The sequence below is a fragment of the Lynx rufus genome, unplaced genomic scaffold (assembly GCF_022079265.1).
Source record: "Lynx rufus isolate CCGP_SWC_20201006 ecotype Redwood Valley unplaced genomic scaffold, mLynRuf1.p SCAF_4, whole genome shotgun sequence".
Taxonomy (NCBI): Eukaryota; Metazoa; Chordata; class Mammalia; order Carnivora; family Felidae; genus Lynx; species Lynx rufus.
In genome coordinates, this window is record NW_025814856.1 from 94101355 (window position 1) to 94121045 (window position 19691).

A 19691-nucleotide genomic window follows, 5' to 3' on the forward strand; every position below is an offset into this window, starting at 1 on the left:
CGTCACGTCAGGGGTATTCAAGGGTTATAACTCATTCCTTGATGCACCAGTTAAGCTCATAGCATGCTACCTTTCTAATTAATGGTTTAACTGAATACAACTAAGCCTGATAGCTCAAAGGGTTCAAGTATACAAGAGCCCATACTCATAAAACATAATGAAGGAATGAACACAAACTTACAGAAGGAAAAAAAATACCACTATTAAAAAAAAAAAGCAAAGTACAAACTTGCTAAAAACCAAAGAAAATTAAAATAAACAAGCACAGGTATATTGTTTTCACCCATTTGCCATTTGATACATAGAAACTTTTTTGTATATTTTTCATGTGTTTTCACTCATATGTGGAAATTGAGAAACTTAATGGAGGACCATGGGGGAAGGGAAGAGGAAAAAACAGTTTCAAACAGAGAGGGAGGTAAACCATAAGAGACTCTTGAATACTGAGAACAAACTGAGGGTTGATGGGGGTTGGGGCTAGGGAGGGGGTAAATGGGTGATGGGCATTGAGGAGGATACTTGTTGGGATGAGCATTGGGTGTTGTATGTAGGCAATGAATCACAGGAATCTACCCCCAAAACAAGAGCACACTGTATACACTATATGTTAGCAGACTTGACAATAAATTTAAAAATATTAAAAAATAAAGAAATAAAATTGTAACACACAGCAGAGGTGAAACTATGAGAAAAAGTATACAGAAGCAAAAGGCTGCTGACATTTGTTCAAGCCTTCTAAAAAATAAGTTGAATGTTTAAAACATGAATACCTTCATGGGGCACCTGGGTGGCTCAACTGGTTAAGGGTCCAACTCTTGTTTTGGCTCAGATCATAATCTAATGGTGCAGAGCTCTAGTGCAGAGCCTGGTTGGATATGTTCTCTCTCTCTCTCAAAGAAAACTAAAAAAATAAATAAAAATAAAATAAAATAAAAAGAATAATGTCGGACTCTTTGACCTATTATCTAACATTTGAATTTATTTTCTAAGCTTTTCTAATATTTTTTTTTCTAAAATTTGAGAACGGTTATATTCATGGAAAATACCCTTCAATGCATAAACTATATAACAACACCAAAATTGACATAAGTTACGTCCCACAAAGGAAGAATGGCACAGCAAAAATTTCATTTCATTCAATAGATATATATTTGCATATGCCAGGTCCTATTTTAGGGCTGGGGATACAGTATTGAGAAAGACAGACAAGTCTCTGCTGTCATGGAATTTATATTTTAACTGAATAGAGAAAATAAATGAGCAACTGAATGAGCAAAATTAGTTACCAGAGGACTAATAGTTACGAATACGGTGATTCTGTGAAGGATAGCATGATAGAAAGTTGGAGGAGAGAAAGTAAGCTAACATAGATTAAATCATCTGGGAGGTGATTCGTAAGAATTGAATACCAAGAGTGAACCGAAGGCTATGTGAAAATCTACAGAATGCTATCTAATCATAGAAAATCATGAAAAAGAGATGCACAGAACACAAAACACAGAACATAAGGTTACTTAAGCATTTATTACAATGATAAAAGTTCATCTTACATAGAAGCTATGCATTAACTTGGCAACAGTAGTGGTACTAATATGGGGTGTGTGTTTTTCCCTTTATTTCTATTTTTTAGTTTAAAAGTGTACTATTTTCATGCTGAGAAATGTAAGTAGAATTCAACATACCCAAGAAAAAATCATGTGTCTCATCAGTGCTTTTCATATCAGAGTACTGATTATAGTATTTCAGGTAAACCTATGTTTAATACATGTTTTAATTATAGTGATCTTAAATACACAAAGAAACTGATCTAATAATAAATGGAACCAATCCTCAAACATTCTATTAGTCATTACGAATCTTTTTAACATATTGCTAGCTGGCACCCCTCTCTTGCTACACCACTCAAATTTCCCTCCCACAATCATCCTGTAAGACAGTAACAACAAATCCATCCTAATTTTTATCCCGCACTCTTGCAATTTTTTTTTTTTTTATCAACATCACTTTCTGGAAAGTAGGTATCTTGCAAGAGAGCAGTAAGTGTATTTTCAAAATAATCTCTCCCACTCATATGTCAGTTCACATCTATTCCTCATCCCTCTCTTGCCCCTACCACCAAAAATATTGGAAATAAAAATGTAAGATTCTTACGAACATTCCTAAGTATACGTGGCATGTCTGTCAGAATATCCTCACTTATAGGTTACAGCCTGTCTAACGTCTGTTCAGAAAATGCAATTAGTTTCTGGAGGTCCAAAGTCAAATACATTGTCTTAGAAAGTAGTTTCAGAGCAAGCCACAAAGCTCTCTACTTGGTAATTTAAATGACTGACCGCTCAATTTATGAGCATTCCCAGCAATAAAATTCAGCCTGAACTTAATAATAGCACATTTTATGTGACAACGATGACAATTACAATCTATAGTTACTGCAGTCGCCCTTTGGTCTGGGGAAAAATGACAGTATTAATTATACACACTTGCCATTTATCAGACTTAACTTGGCAGGCGATTGAGCTCAGGACCATCTCCAACTTGACTTCTACATTTACCATTTTCTAATCCACTGAAACGAAGATAATTAGAATAGAGAAAAATGAGTGGCTCCTTCTTCCACTGGCTTTATCTCTGATTTCATGTACAGTATAGTTCTCAAATCATATTAAATTTATACTGCTAGGTTTAGAAGCCTGTCATTGTTTACTTTCTAAACTCCAGAGCGAAGGGAATAATATTTCCTAGGTGAGCTATAGCATGGGATTTTAGGCTGTGTGCAACTTTCACATTTTTCTTTTATATCTTATTTTTACGTTTGGACTATTTGGGGAGCTTGGGTCCTTGTTATTTTCCCTGCTAGTTCAGATTACTGATGTACTGAAAACTGAAATTATTTTAAAACATGGAAAAGTACCTAAAGGGCTTCAGATCCATAAAAGGACATAAAACTAGGTCTTAAACTGTCTTATTTTCATTCAATCATTTTTTATGATCTTTATTCAACCATGTATCTGTTTTATTCCATTTTCGTTATTGTGTTTTACCTCTGTGTGCCTTGCAGATCCACAATGTGCTATTTAAGATTTAAGACAATTATCAAATCATGGCTTCTGTGTTCAAGTCTTTACAAACTCTTCTTAGAAGGCTTGGGGAGTTACAATTTCTTAAACTCCTATTTTGGTTTTAAACACTTTCCCTTATGAATTCTTACCAAAGCTTAAGAAGTATTATCCCTGTTTTTTTAAGAAGAGCAATTTTGAGGCTTAGGAAGCTTAAGCAACATTGATATCTGAAGGCATAAATTCTAGAATAAGCTTCCAGAAGAAGTGGTTAGAGCTATCTCAAAAGTATAAATAAGCAGGGAGTCTCCACCATGGCTAGTTCCTCCTGGTTTTGTCATTGTTAGACCAGAGCACCTGTTAGAAAGATGATATATCCAGAAAAAATCAAATAGGTAGACATACTTTTGAATACAAAGAATTAGCAAGAAATTTTCCATCTATACAGACTGTATCTTATATTGAAAACCAGATTATAAAGAGAGTCAAAAAAAAAAAAAAGAAGAAACTGGCACTAGCACAGACCCTGTACTTACTACTCAGGATCCTTGGAAAGTTACTTAACTTGCATGTTTCAATTTCTTCTTTTATAAAATTTCAGAATTGAGTTATATATTCTATAAAGTCCCCCCTCATTTCCAGAGATTTGTAAGTGATCATGAAAGTCCTGGAGTGACTGAGTACAGAAAGGGGATGCATCCTAAAAGAGAACCATCCTATGTGTAAGAGAATCTGACTGCTATGTTAGAGTTAGCAGCAGAGTTTTCCTATTATAAGAGGTAGAGACTTGACCTTCAATTTTTAGGAATGGATATCAGCCATGAGATGTAAGGGAATGATCCTAAACCATCCCCAAATTCCAGAAGTAAAATTCAATCTCTTTTGAGGACTGGCCCTTTCCTTTTTCTGGGAAGAATCAATCATTTGAACAAATAGGGGTATGTATAGGTGAGGAAGTCCTCACCTATTTTTTTTTTTTTTTTTTTTTTAGGGAAGTTTAAATCAGTCAACTGACCAACTATAGATGCTTCAGGCTGAAGTTTTACAGTAATGTAAAATGTATACATACAGATATTCTGCTTTTTGTAAGTATGAATTTAGACAGAATTGTCTGTGAGAATTTTGTTTGTTCCTGGGCACAGAACATGCCTTTTTTTAACTATAATGGCTCTGAAATATTTGTGAGACCAGACAGAGCTGGGGAGGGGACATTATAACTTCTTTTTATTTTTACTTTAAATCAAAGCAGAGGCAAAAGGTCAACTTAATGTATTATACTTAGTGGATTTTAGGTCAATAGTGAAACTTTTTGCACAAGTCCTATTGGGTTTGCCTAGAACTTGGAGAACAGAATCCAATATTCCTAAGAACCCTATGCTAGGCAGAATGATGCCCCCTCCCACCCCAAAGACATCTCCATTCTAATCCCTGAAGCCTGTGAATATGTTACACAGCCAAAGGACTCTGTAAATATGATTAAATTAAGCATCTTGAGTAGAGGAGATTATCCTTTACTGAAGCCTGGGTTCTGATGTGAGAGACACCAGAATTAAGAACCCCTAATCCTGGGGAAAATAGAGCAATCCTACAACCTGGCTTCAGGCCAGAGTCATTTCTGTCTTCTTCTGCACCCCCAAGATTGTGATAAACTATTGTAAAGTGTTAGAGGGAAATGAAGGAGCAACAAACTCCATAAATACATTGTGGGGAAAGGGTACGATATTTCTAAATGATTCTGGAAGCAACAAGAGCATACTGTGTAAGATCTTTTAGCTTACTCAGGAAACATGGTGAATCGAGTATATAGTGAGAAACATGGCTGAGTATAGTCATGAGACAGGGAAACCAAAGGGACCCCATGAAAGAATAAGCTGGTTTTTCCCTCTGCTTCTTTTCCTACTTCTATTCTTGCTAGTACCTGTACCCTCACCCTATACATATGTTAATGTATGTCCTCCTTGCAAGGAACAAAGAGATAATGGTATCTCTGGAGTCTTCCAGCACAAGAGATGATGTATCTAAGGAGTGATTGGGCAGAAACATCATTATAGCAGGATTCTTGCACAGAGACCAGACACCAAGGCTTTCTTTGTCCAGGGAGCAACTTTATCCATTGTGCCATCACAGGCTCAGTGGGTTCGTACCTGAAAAACTGAGCCTTAAATGTAGCGGGATTTAACATTTTATGTAATTTCTACTTCGTTGTCTCCTATATATGGTGACACAGATAGTCTGTTGGACACACTCCAAATTATAGGGTCGTGTCAGAGTTATGCCTTTTGATTGGGCCATGTTGCACATTGCCTTCCTTTGTTCTGAGAAGGCCTCCACCACAGTCCTTATGGAGGGGCTCCACCACATGATGTGCCTGTTCCAGACTACTGGCTTCAGGGAATAAGTGACTTATTGATAGGAAAAGATAGGATTCAGTAGGCAAAAAGGGATAGGCTAGGGCTTAAATGTCCCAGGGTGGGGAAAAACACATATTTTAAAACATTTCTTCTGGGGAACCTCTGACCTCCAGCAAAACTCCCTCAGGCATAAAGTTCCTCTTAAGAATATAATAGACACCACCTACTTGCCCTCAGGTTTCCCTCAGGAATTTGACAAACAAAAGACCTGACTAAAAATGAGTAGACCATAAAAGGTTTAACCCAAAGGAACTCTATGGCCATAGACCACCCCCCATACAATTGAAATGACTCAATCAAAAGGAATGACTAGGCATACAGAGTTACCTAGCCAATTAGGGTAGAATCTGAGGAGAAATGAGGGGGGGGGGAATGGGGAGTAGGGGGCTCCAACCAAAACCCTATAAAACATATGCCTATAGTCAGGGGCATTCACCTTCGAATGCCCCCTCTCTATAAACAGAGTTTCCATACTATTCTTACTTTCTGATTTTATACTCTGATAAACTTTTGCCTGTTACTCATTTTATTCTGTGTCCACCTCTTCATTCTTCCAAGTGGCAAGACAACAAACCCCAGTAATGACATAAAGAATCCTGAAACATTATGAAGGTCACTTGGACCCTGTCCAGGGTCCTAACTTGTCCAGGGACCTAACAAGTTCCTGGATGCCTGAGAGGACATGTGCACCAGATCACAATCACCAAAACAAACCCCAGACCCCAAGCAAAGATCAGACTCATGCTCCTTTCCTTTCTGAGTCTCCTGGACACTCCATCTGTATCTGCTCTCTTTATCTTCAATAAACTCTGCTTTCACCTCCTGCTGGCTCATTTGATTTCCATCCTGCATGAAGCCAAGGACCCTCCTGCTGGTCCTGTAGGACACCCCTCTGGGCCCTTAGACCTGGCTTGTCTGCGTCAGTCAGAAACATCACTGAGTACATCAGGAGATGCATTTTTTGTTTTTACTTCTGGACTCATTTGTGAATTTTATGTGTCCTTGTTATAGCAGGTTATTTTTTCTAAAAGGTCCAAGTTTTGTCCTAGAACCAGCAACTGATAGTTATTTCAAAACACAATGAAACTTATTTAGAAATAATAGAGGAAGGACAATTTTAAGTCATAAAATGGGACCTAAGTAAAGAAATCTGAAAAAAGTCTTCAATAAATCATGCAATAGTGTTGCACTTTTAACATCCATCTCTATTAACTTGATCACAAATGTGCTCACAAAGTATACTGGATAACAAGAAGACTGATTTCCTACTAAATTTCTCATAGTGAATATGAAGTGTTTGCTTTTTTTTTTTTTTTGTAATGTTTATTTTGGGTCGGGGGAGAGCATAAGCAAGGGAGGAGCAGAGAAAGAGGGAGAGACACTCTCAGGCAGGTTCTGCACTGTCAGCTCAGAGCCCAGTGCAGGGCTCCAACCCATGAATCATGAGATCATGACCCTCAGGTGAAGTCAACAGTTGGATGCTTAACTGACTGAGCCACAAGGCGCCCCCTAAGTTCATCCTTTCTACTTTCTCCTACTCATGCCTAGAGTAACATTTGATTGAAAGCCAGGTCATTTCCTCTACATGCGTAGCTATATACTCCATAGATGAGGGATGAAAGAAAACAAACCTTTTTCTCTGCATATGAAGGGGAAGAGGACAGAATGGGTCCCCTTGAAAACAAAATAAGGCTGAGTAATTTACTCTAGCCCTTTGGTATATAAATCAAATCCCTCTGGGAGCCAAATACTCCCAACTTTTGAGATCTAAAGAGGTCTCCAAGCAAGGCCTGGGCTTCCTTCCTCTTGAAATGTAAATATGTAGACAGAGCTCTTTAGTCTCCCCAGCACCCTAGGGCTTACAATAGGGTCCTGGCTCAGGCTGTCCCCATTCTGTCCTTAGGATAATAAGGGATCTTTTGAGATCAGAGCAATTTAACTAAAAAAATGGCCATAGGCCTAATTCGCATGGAATATTTCTACAGGTAGTAGAAGCAAACACTCCCTATCTCTGTTTTAAATAATTTTTACATAAATTTCCATGTCCAGAGAGGCTAGGTTATTTTGCAGGAACATTGTGAAATTCAGGCAAGTCTCATTTCCCCACCGCTAGAGTGTGTCAGAATTACCTGGAGGGTTGTTAAAACTCAGATTGCTAGTTCTGTCCTTAGAATTTCTGATTCCATGATTCAGAGGTGGAGCCTGAGAACTTGCATTTCTAACAAGTTCTTAGGTCATGCTGATGCTGCTGGTCAAGGATTCTGAAAATCACTGGCCTATATACTGGTCTTAAGTTGTTTCAGGTTTTATGGACCCTGAAATGTATAAAAACTTAAGAGCCTAGTTTGTAGAAATTTAAGACCAGTTATAGGGACTGTAATGGGTCTTGACTTCATCACTGTACAGTAAATCTTCTGACAGTGATCAAATATGACAGAGTTAATAGTTCTCTTCTTTACATCAACTGTATGCCTGAGATTCAGTTTGACATCATAAATAAGAAATAAGAATGTACATAAAATAACTACTGATTTAATTGGAGAATTTTCTAAAAAGATTAACAAAACTCAACTTGCTCTTTAGTGAACTACTGACAGACGAATCTTTATCTCTGGTCAATAAAATTTGCACCTGACTGTGCAATGTCTGAAACTATTTATACACTACTGGCTGGATAATTGTTATACTTGTATAGAAGTATTATCAGCAGCCAGTGGCTCACTTAAGGATACTTGAACCTTATTCATAGTATCACCTTGCCCAATATATTGACTCTGTATGAAGCTTCATTTTTTTCACTGTAACTAGTCACAAATCCTATTTTAGAGTAACAACATTAATCAAATAGTTCTCGAGCATGTAATTTACCAGTGTGAGCCTCTAATATACTGCCATTTTCTGAAATTGAAAGATTAAGAAAAGTTATGTATCAACATTTTGCCCCCAAAACAATCTCCCTTCTGTAAGAAGGAAAAAAAAAACAAGAAATTGTGTCTTAAGTTACTGATGTTTCAATTCTAGAGGTCAATTAAACTGAAAGAAAAAGTAATTAAATATGTTTTTTCATTAGTTTTAAAAGCGTATTTAACAGGTCGTATCTTGTAATAAATCTTCAACCATTCCCTGAAAGCCCTCAAAATGTTTCTTTATACCTGTAAAAATATCTCCTGAGGAAGCTGCTTTCCGCTTGCCCAGGTCTCGGAAAAATGTCTTGCAAAAAACAAACTAACCTCACCTCTTCAGATATTTTCTGCCAACCCCATTGATTTCACTGAGGGCTCCTGGGTTTGGAGAATAAAAAGCAGCCCAGATGGTTTTGAAAAGTAGAACTAGGATCTGACTTTTAAGTGTCTAAATTAGATGAGCCAGACGCATCCTACCCTCTACACTGAACAAAGAGGAAATCAACACAACTGACTCGTGAAACTTCAAAAGCCTGCCACTGTTACTCAAGATATAGGTCTTCCCACTACAGAAAGGAAACTGCATGTATCCGGTTATGGCAGAGTTCTAGAACAAGAAATAGAAGGGACAGAAAAATCAATTTATTGAACACTTGGACCCAACTTTGAAGTGCAATGCAGCACAAGCATCTTAGCGCGAACTTTTAACAAAGGTCTCTGATCAGCCTATAGATTGTCCTTGGCTATAATACAGAGCAAAACTGGAAGGGATCAGGAATTAGTGATTATCGACCAGTTTGATCTACACAAATGTCCCAGATTTTAATCCAAATCAGAGATAAATTGTGTTACCTTTTTATGTGAAAAATTCCTCTAATGAAAAGTAAGCGAGGCACACCCTAGTGGATCATTTTCAGCACTGCCTGCTGAGATTATTCAGTTTTTAAGATCTCTTCCAACCAGCTGCTGAACCAGTTTCCACACTCAAACCAGTGAGCTTCCTCGCCAGACTCACAAATCCTTGGAGGTTGGGATTATGTTATGTTCATCTATCTAAAGGGTATGGAACTACCTGGTACAGAAATGGTGGGCATTATTGAAAGTAGGAGTGAATAGATACATAAAATGTCAAAGAAGTTAGAATTAGGACAGTAAAGCAACAAAATTGAGAAATTCCAGGAATAGGATTTTTCAGTATGGTTTAAAATAGAAGTTGCACAACACTGGGAGATAGGGTAAGTTTTCGAGTCTCTGATTTTTAGTATTCTACAATCTAAGGTCCCTTTAATTGTAACCCTAGTTCAGGGAGGGAAAAAAAAAAGAATTTATAAGAAATTAGAATGTAATATGTGAGGTTTTTTGTGAGTGTTTTGGGGTTTCTGTTTTTTTTTTTCTCAAACTCTTTGGAAGCCTTCCTCCATCCCAGTCATCTCTGTGGAATCCTCTTAAAGTTATATTTGCAGTACACTTTCTACCCTAAAATATCTTCAAAGTGTTCCTGATTGAAATGTCAAATTCACTCCCCTTAAAAAAAAAAAAGATATCTAGATGCATGTGTACACACGTACACACAGTTGTCCCATAGGAGAGAAAGAGATTAACATTAAAGGGAAAATGAAATCGAAAACAGGAGATAGAATTGAAAAACAAGGACATATTCAAAGATTATCATAAGGAACATTACCATTATTATTGATTGTAGGCCAAGGATAATAAGAAAAATAACAAAGTTAGTTTAGCTCCAGGATTTAGAATACAATGAATTTTTAAAAAATAAATACATAGCTATATAGTCGGATGCCTACAATAAAAAGCACGATCAGTATTCACTGGGGTACTTGTACTAAAAACAATTGTAGACTTGTGTTTCTATGATCATTATGAAGAAGCAGTCACAAACCAGCATTAAAAAGTATTCTGTTGGTCTGACCTCAACTAGGTTTCTTAATTGGTACATCTGAGAACTATTTATTTATTTTGCTGCTTACTGCTATGTGTAGTTGAATAAAATATCTCCAAATATTTACAGAGATAAGTAATTTAGATTTGTTTTGTATTTGTTTTCTCTAGTAAGTATAGTGAAATATTAATGACGTATCAGAATACTATTTAGCATAAAGAAATATAATTGGCATTAACTAAGGATTTAAACTTCTGATTGCTACCTAGCCCAGATACCCACTGTCTCACTCTATGTGTGTTGGTGTGTGTGTTCACTAAGATTCTGGTGCCTTGCAATGCAGAGAAGCATTGATGACCACATCATCAGTATATCAATCTTCTACAGTGGAAACAAACAAGGCCTGGGTTCCCTTCATAACCTAAAAGAAACTTTAAGAGGCACTTGGGTGTCTGAGTCAATTGGGCATCAGACTCTTGATTTCAGCTCAGCTCATGATCTCACAGTTTCTGGGTTCAGCCCCCACATAGGCTCTGTGGTGACAGCAAGGAGCCTGCTTGGTATTCTCTCTCACCCTCACTCTGTCCCTCCCCCACTTGTGCATGCTCTCTTTCTCAAAATAATAAATAAACTGAAAAAAAAAAAAGGAAACTTCAGGCATTATTTGTGTTCCTTTGTATGCATTTGATATAGTTACAATGTATGTGCAGTATTTTAATGGAATTAATTCAGTGCTTATTTTAAAGGTCTTATTTTTAATTTTTTCCATTTTCCTTACGTTATGAAATATGTATTTTTCGGAAGAGAATCATAATTAAAAGTTTAAAGCAAGGTTTTTATAGCATTAAAAGAGAACTAGTTATAAATTAAAATCCTGAAATATATGTAAGAGAAAAATATTGAATTTGTTTTTTATAAGCCTATTATACCTTTCTAAGGAGGGTGGCCTTTAGTAACTGAAAGGCTCTTTGTTTGGTGAACACATGGATGGATGTGACCATTTAAAGGAAGGAGCTAAGCAGAAACTGAATTGTTCTTTACAGGAACAATGAGAAGATTTTCTAAGGAAATCCAAGGAAATTCAGTGAAAATCCAAGAGGCAAAGATATGATGGCCAACGAACTGGGATGCCCTCCTCCCACACATGTTACCTTACCTCCTTTCCCTCCCCCCCATCTCATACATAGTGGCTTTGGGGTCAAAAGCCAAAGGTTGAAGAGGGATTCCAACCCATTTTCTATTTAGTATATGGTACAAATCCTCTCCTCCTTTTCCTTGTCATCATCATGAATCTCTACATTGCTCAATTAACACTCCTATTTTATTGTTTTTTCTTGTGGTATCCCACAAAGAGGGATGAAGTAAACATTGGCACCCAGTTTTGTGTGGGTTAGGGAGACTCTTGTTGTTTTTCTTTTTTTAAAGAAACGGGTTATAAATGACTAATAGATATGAAACAGAGGCAAATATGCCTGAGCCTTGTTTTGCTTTTAATTACATATTGTGAACATATACTTATACATTCAAATATACACAGACCAAATATTTTTAAAAGACCAATGCAATGTGACAAGCTTATTAATTCATGTCACGTTTATAAGAAGTTTAATTATTTCATTCCAAGGTCTGGGCAATGTCAATGTAATCCACAGACTGGCTAATACTCTGATGGTTTGTCAAGTGTTACAATTTGATGTATCAATTTTAAGTCTCCCTATTTTGAAGAAAACTAGCCATTTTTAAGGAAATTGAGTTGTATTTGAAAATCAAACTTGGGGCTCCTGGGTGGCTCAGTATGTTAAGCATGTGACTTAGGCTTAAGTCACGATCTCCCAGTTTGTGAGTTCGAGCCCCGTGTTGGGCTCTGTGCTGACAGCTCAGAGCCTGAAGCCTGCTTCAGATTCATCTTCCTCTCTCTCTGCCCCCTCACTCTGCCCCTCCCCTGCTCAAGCTTTATCTCTCAAAAATAAACATTTAAAAAAATAAACAAAAACACTTAAAAAAAAAAAAAGATCAAACTCAAGAGTTTTATAAAGCCCATCAAACACAGATTCCCAAAAAACAGAATTTGAAAACAACTTTGCTAGGTCATAGAGGGCAGTAGGTAGTACAAGACATGCTACCTTCCTTTCTCTTTGTTCTGTAGATTTCAGAGTGTATCAGTTAAAAGTATGGACTCTCAAGACAGTGAACCGTGAGATCATGACTCGAGCTGAGATCAAGAGTGCATGCTTAATCGACTAAGCCACCCAGGCTCCCTGAATTTCTCAACTTCTCATTGCTTTACATTCTCCATCTCTAAGCTGGAAATAAAAACAAGACTTATTTCATAGGGTTCTTGTACAAATTCAATGAATTAACATACATCAAGTGCTTAGACTAGAGCCTGGCACATTTTAAGTCCTATATTTATATTCTTAATTGATTAAATAATCATAGTCTCTAGATTTATGTTCTATGGGGACACTTGTTTCCATTTTCCTTTCTGCCTGCCCTAGGACTCTGGCCTGCAGAGTGAACTCCTGGTGTTACTCATTTCCTTAGAAAGACAGCCGTTACAGGGCCTGCTACCATAAAGGGCAGAGGCTTACCCTCAGCAGAGAGATCTCAACAGTCTTAATCTTATGTGATTTATATTTAAAACATACTGTAAAGATAAAGCTACCCAATTATAAAAGATAAGCAAAGGTAATTGAAATTTGTGTCACAAAGCTACTCCAGAATCAACTCAACCTAAAAGGGAATTAGTATTTTAAGTATAGAATATGATCATTAGAGTATCTTTCTGATTTAACATGCATGGTACGTCCTCAAATCACATATTCCCCACTCCATCAGACATAAGCTGTTACATACACAGAATGTCTTATTTGGGGCAGGCAAGTGAACCAGTGCTGACAAACCACAGAGACAAATTCAGAATTGAGTAGGACAAAAGGCTTTTCAAACAGGGTTCTCTTTCGGGCTTTGCAGTCACAGCTATCAAAAAATCTCAACTATCTCCTGCTTGCCTACTTCTGTCCTAATTGCGGACTGGAAGACTTGGAGGAGCCAACAGCCATCTTTTCCATCAGTTAGAAAAAACCTTCTTCAGGATGAAATCCATGTACAAAGGAATGCAGTGTCAAGACATAGAGAGGAAGGGAAAGGCGGAGAGAGAAACCTGATATTGCTTGAGCCCCTGGATACAGCCAGGTCTGAAGCTGGAAGAACTCCACAATCTTTCAGATATATAAGCCAATAAATCCCATTTTTTACAGAGGCTACTTGGATTTTTTCTGTATCATGCAACTAAGAGTTCTGCCTATACGCATGCCCATCTCAATAACCTTACCATGGTCAGCAATTTAATTGATGAATAAATAAATGATCACTACAAGTAGTTTTCCGGAACACTTTGATAGGAAAAGAAGCAAGGTACAGGTCAACGGTATTACAGCTTCTCTGAAGAATCATGGTCTCCAAAGTCCTTTTCCTCACTCAAAAACGTAGGTAGCAAGTGAGAAAAAGTCTTGAAAGACTGTTCTTTCTTCTTTTCCAGCTTCCCACCTGCTCTCACATCGCTGTGATGACCCTCACTGCTCTCAGCCCCACCAAGACAACTGGAGGCCTGCCACATAACTGCCGTTGCATCCAGGGTAAGAATCTCCACAGTAAACTCCCACCCTGGATAGGAGCCGGGCGGTGGGCACACATAGCTCCTAAAAATCTGTGAGCTGGGAGTATGAGAAGATGAATGTGTCTCACAAAGCATTCCTAGGCTTTTCTCCACAAATGTGCCCTTGACCTCTCTGCCCTGGTCTGGATCACACAACAGAAGAACCAAGCAACCAAGCACCGCTCGGAGATCTTGGAAGGCAGGTTTATTTTACATCGGTGGGCTCAGAGATCACTCTCCAGAGGTCTGAGTCCCGAGCATAAGCAGAAGGAAAAATTTACAGTCTGTTACTTCTGCATTCCACATTAGTAGTAATTTGGCCCACGTGGCAAGCAGGGTGGAACAAGAGCCCAGAAGGGGAATCCTCGGTGGGGGACTAGAATTGCCCTATCAGTCCTGTCAGCCATCTTACAACAGATTTTTCCCTATCACCCTCACTACCATCAGCAAACACACCATCCACTTTCTTTCAGTAAGCCTATGGGCTCTCTTCCCTGCCCTCCTGACAGCCAAGCGTTGGTTTCTTTGTTCTCCTGTTTGCCAGGGAATGGCTGTAAGAAGCCTGCGCCTCAAGCCCCAAGTCCCAGGTAGGACTGAGGCTCTTTCTCTTTTATTATTTCTCTACCCATCCAATGCCAGGTCAGAAAATTCATCCCCTTTCATTTTTCCTTACAGGCTATTACCCTTTTCTAGTCCCTACATTTAGATCCTAAGCCATGTTCACAAGTATTATTTTCTTTCTCACAACATATTTTCTTTCAGGCGCTTCTGCTATATATTACTACAAACATCCATATTCAACAGTGAGTGATGGGAAGGAACCTAAAGTATTTAAATGGTTCCTGCTTTCAGTCCGAGTGTAACTGTAAAGGAAGGGAGGGGAAGGGGAAAGGGAAGGAGAAAGAAAAAGAAAACAATCCCGAAACAAAAGTTCTATTTCTTCCATTCACAAGCTCTATGACTTTGGAGAATTAAAATTCTTACAGCCACACTTTGCCTCTCTGTAAAATGAGACAATCATGCTTACCCAGAAAAATTCATAGGTTGCTAAGAATATCAAACTGAGAGAGTATATATATGAAAACACTTAGTATACCAAATGTTTCACATAGGCAAGGCACCCAGACACATTACCTAACCCATAGTGATAAATGGATTATTTCTTTCATTATACAGATGTAAGATTGAAAAAGCAGTCAGCAGACAAGCCAGTCCCAAAGCTGTCATGGTTTGTGTACCCTGCTCCACAGGTAATGGTTTGTCCACTCTCAGAAAATCCATTGGTCATTTCCTGTTCCCATATCAGCACTGATACTCCTCTCTGGGGATAGGTGAGAATATCCTATATTTTAATTTATGTATAATTAATTTTAATTAATGTACATATAATTTGCTTTTCCCTATATACTTTATTTTCTATTGATTTGGGTATTATCATTTTCTAAAATACCTTTTATTTTCCCTTGGTGGTGATTAAATGACTATTTTTAGAGCTAAATATAATTTTCCTAAGTACAATTATAGGTAACAGTAAAGGGCATATTACCTGAGATTCTATTTACATTATATTAAATATGATTACAATAAATGCCTTTGTAATGGAAATGAAATGTTTTCTTGGCATAATGTATTGTCCATCTAATTGTTATATGTTTTCATAAATTCTTTCTTCTCTCTAAAATACACTGGTATAAGACATTAAACTCAATTTATGAGCTACCAGAATTTCCTCCAAATCCACAGAATCTAAGAGTAAAAGAAAATAACAGAACCAAGTATTTTCAGCCTCTTGTCCTATTCTTATGGTTTAACCTTCTGATGACTGGAAGCTTCCTAAGGGCAATATTCGTATCTGATTCATTGCCATGGTCTAGCACATTATGTTGCAAGTAGAGAGTGGTCAACATTTACTAACAGAATAAAATTTCCTTTTGTTTATGTTTCTGAGTTTGTTTGTTTTTTTTAATTTCTACAACTGAGGACACAACTCGTTATAGAACAGATGAACAAGGAACCCACCTGTTTCTTCAAAAAATCACACTAATGCCACAGCAAGCTAAATGTTTGTGGAGGACTGGAAAAAAACCTGCGTTGAGTCCAGAAACCTGGGTTTTCATGCTTTTTCACAATCACTGTGGATCCTCAGGCAAGTCTCTTGGCTTCTCATAGACCTCCATTTTATTATCTGTCAAGTGATGTTAATGCCTACCTCATCTATCCCACAGGGCTGCTGTAAGACCTAAGTGAGATCTCGTGTTATGGGACCTAAATCTTCATCTGGTCCCTGAATGAGAGCAAATGTGACTTGTCACAAGCAAAGATCTGTTATTAGGCAGAGCACAACATCTTGACATACTGGGAACATGCTTTGCCTTTGTTTTTGGAAGTCAGTAGAGGATAGGTTTTATGGGTTCTCTCACTGCACCCTAATACAATGTAGCACCCAGAAACCTGATTTATAATCAATTCTATGTAGTCATGGAGTAACATGGTCTCCTATAACTCAGGACCACAACTGGGGTTTAGGTTGCATACAATTTTGGTAGTCACTCAATTGATATTCATATCTTTGTATGTGTTAGGAAGAGGAGTGCCAAAATAGTCTAAATAAATTGGAACTCTGAACAAAATATTGGTTTGTAATATGCTGCTAGAATGTTAAGGGAGAAAGTTTCCAGTAAGCTGTTTTTGTTGGCCTCATTATACAGTACCCATCATTCTGCCTTTCTGTATGTTCTGGTCCTTGTGGTTTTCTACTCAGATATCCAGGAAACAGTAAATAGCGATGCTCCCTATAGTAAATAGGAGTCCATAGAGCTTTATCAAGTACCTGCTTGCTCATATAACAGCTCTCAAAAAGTTCCTCTGGAAATCTCCAGACAAGCTATTATGCTTCCCACATCTGTTTACTGTCTGGCTACCAGATGCCAAGCACTGTACTAAGTGTGAGAAGGCAGAGATAAAACGTGACATGCCACATGTTTTAAACTACTAACTAGCCAGGCTATTATAATATGAAATAATAATCAGGACTATTTATTGATCACCTGTTAAACCAGGTGCTGTTCGAACTTCTTTGTATGTATTGGCCTTTTTCAATCCTTGCAGTAGTCCCGTTAGGTAGATACTGTTATTATTCCCACTTTACAGATAAGAAAAACAAGAGGCAGGGGCGCCTGGGTGGCGCAGTCGGTTAAGCGTCCGACTTCAGCCAGGTCACGATCTCGAGGTCCGGGAGTTCGAGCCCCGCGTCAGGCTCTGGGCTGATGGCTCAGAGCCTGGAGCCTGTTTCCAATTCTGTGTCTCCCTCTCTCTCTGCCCCTCCCCCGTTCATGCTCTGTCTCTCTCTGTCCCAAAAATAAATAAACGTTGAAAAAAAAAAAAAAAGAAAAAAAGAAAAACAAGAGGCAGATGTGCAATTTAGCAAGTAGCACATTGTTAGTATGGATTGGAACTGGATTAAAACCAGGTGCCTGGGAAGAGAGGGCACACTGTCAACCTCAGAGTCCTGTGGATTGTAATTATCCCTCCCTTCTGTCAAATGTTCAACCTTGGTCCTCAGGGGCATCTTGTCACAGCCTACAATTCATCTTATGACTCGTATGGAGCATGAAGGGGTGTATGTCAATAAAGAGAAAGGCAAGTAACATGTTCAGTGACTATTGACAGCTTTAGATAAAACAACCCAAAGCGTTTGGTGTCACTTCTCCTATTTTATAAATCAGGAAGCAGAGGCTTATAGAAACCCGGGCTAATCTCATTCTAACAGTCAGGAGGTGATCTCTATCAAAACCCCAGAGAAGCTATAGACAATAATGTAAATCAAACTCCCATGACAAAACTTCAGTTACCCATAGAACAATATTGATCATATTGTTCAAATTACCACTTCCACACCACAGCTAAAAGTATACTTTAGAGAGGACTCAAGAAGGCATGCGCTTGAATAGCAAATTATGTTACAAATCAGGGTCAAGTCATAAATTCAACTTTGGTCACTTTTATGGCTTTTCTACTCCTGGTGATTGTAAAGGGTTCTCAGGCCCCTGGATAGGCTACCAGTTTCTAATACTGCTCTTTGTTCATAGACCAGGGAGTTGTCTCTGGAGTGCACCAAACTTCAGCAAAGTCAGGTTTCTAAGGCAAGATGCCTCATACCTAAGATGCTAGTGCTCAACCTCCCGAGGTCCTGTACCATTCAGGACTCCAGAAGGAGGTAGAATCACATACAAATAGTTCAACTAAAAATATTTTGATGAAAGGAATATTTACAGAGGAATGACCACGATTAAAGGAACCCACAAGAGAGGCTGAAGCTCCCAGAGGCTAGCAGCAGAAGGGAGTCAATTCCGCCATGAGGCCTAAAAGAGCAAGGGGAAGAAATAGTTTTATAGGAGCCAGTGAGAGCCAGACAATGGCAGAGGGACTGTTCCTTTGTTCCTCTCCTGCCATGGTCTCCCATTAGCTGAACCTGGGAAGAGCACAACATGCAAAAGAGGGCAGTTGACAGAGGGTGACAAGCATGGCTCTTTGCTGAGGTCCTGCCATTCTCAAAACGGTTCCAAAAGTGCCAGTTAATAGAATCCTGTCCATTCCTATCCTTCTGGTCTCAGGGAAATTATTCCTATCATAGGTTGTCTTTAACTCCAGGCTGCAAATTTCATTTTCTCTATTAAAGGGAAAAGCTAGTCTCTCCCTCAAGGACCTGTATATCTCTAGGGTTATCTCCTTGATGGCACCTGAAACAAAGTAAGTTGTTAATAACCCAAGGTACAAAGAATTTCAGAACAGAAATACCTGTTCTTTTGTCCTAGTGAATATAAACATTTGAGTGTTTTTGGACCGGGATTCAGATGTAAATCAAACCTTTCCCTCCACCCTCACAGAAGTGAGGAGACAAATTGGCATCTCTCAGTGTGTTAAAACTATCATGCAAGAAGATTTGCAAAGGCCTCTATTTTCATAAGGGTAAACCGTTGAGCCTACACACAAGGTAAGAAGCTCATGTGGTAGAACTTAAAGAAACACTCAGAGGGATGATTACACAGTATACATTTTCCATGAGCTTCCAAAAGGTGTTAAAACATAAATGCATTTCACAAAACTCTCAAGTACATCAAGACTTTTGTTGGTGGACTTTCTTGAAGCCCTCACATTTTCCTGCAGAGTTGGTAGCAACCTACCATCTTATGTGTTTTACTTGGCAATAAATTGATTTTTACCAGTATTTTGAAAATGATTAAACTCCCTTCTATATGGAAATACACACAGAGTTGGGGCATCTGGGCAGCTTAGTCATTTAAGCCTCTGACTCTTGATTTTGGCTCAGGTCAGGATCTCATGATTCAGGGGTTGGAGTACCACATGGTCAGTACAAAGCCTGCTTGGGATTTTCTCTCTCTCTCTCCCTTTCTGCCCATCTCCTGCTGTGCACTTGCACACACTCTCTCTCTAAAAATAACAAGTAAACTTAAAATAGAAATACACACAGAAGTAAGGTGTTACCATCTACATGTAACTTGCATTTGGAACTGAAGCACTAATCACAAATCAGGAAAAAGACCAAGAGAAAAAAGTTAAGTCCTCAAGGGATGTTACCAAAACCAGGGTTAAAGTCCCCAGAATTTGAACAATACCTTGAACAGTTGCAAGGGTTTCATGTTCAAATATATACTTAAAACTGAAATTATAGATCATGTTTCCAGTTTTAAAAAGCAATATGGCCTTTTCTAACTATAATACTCCAATATACTAGATAGTCTA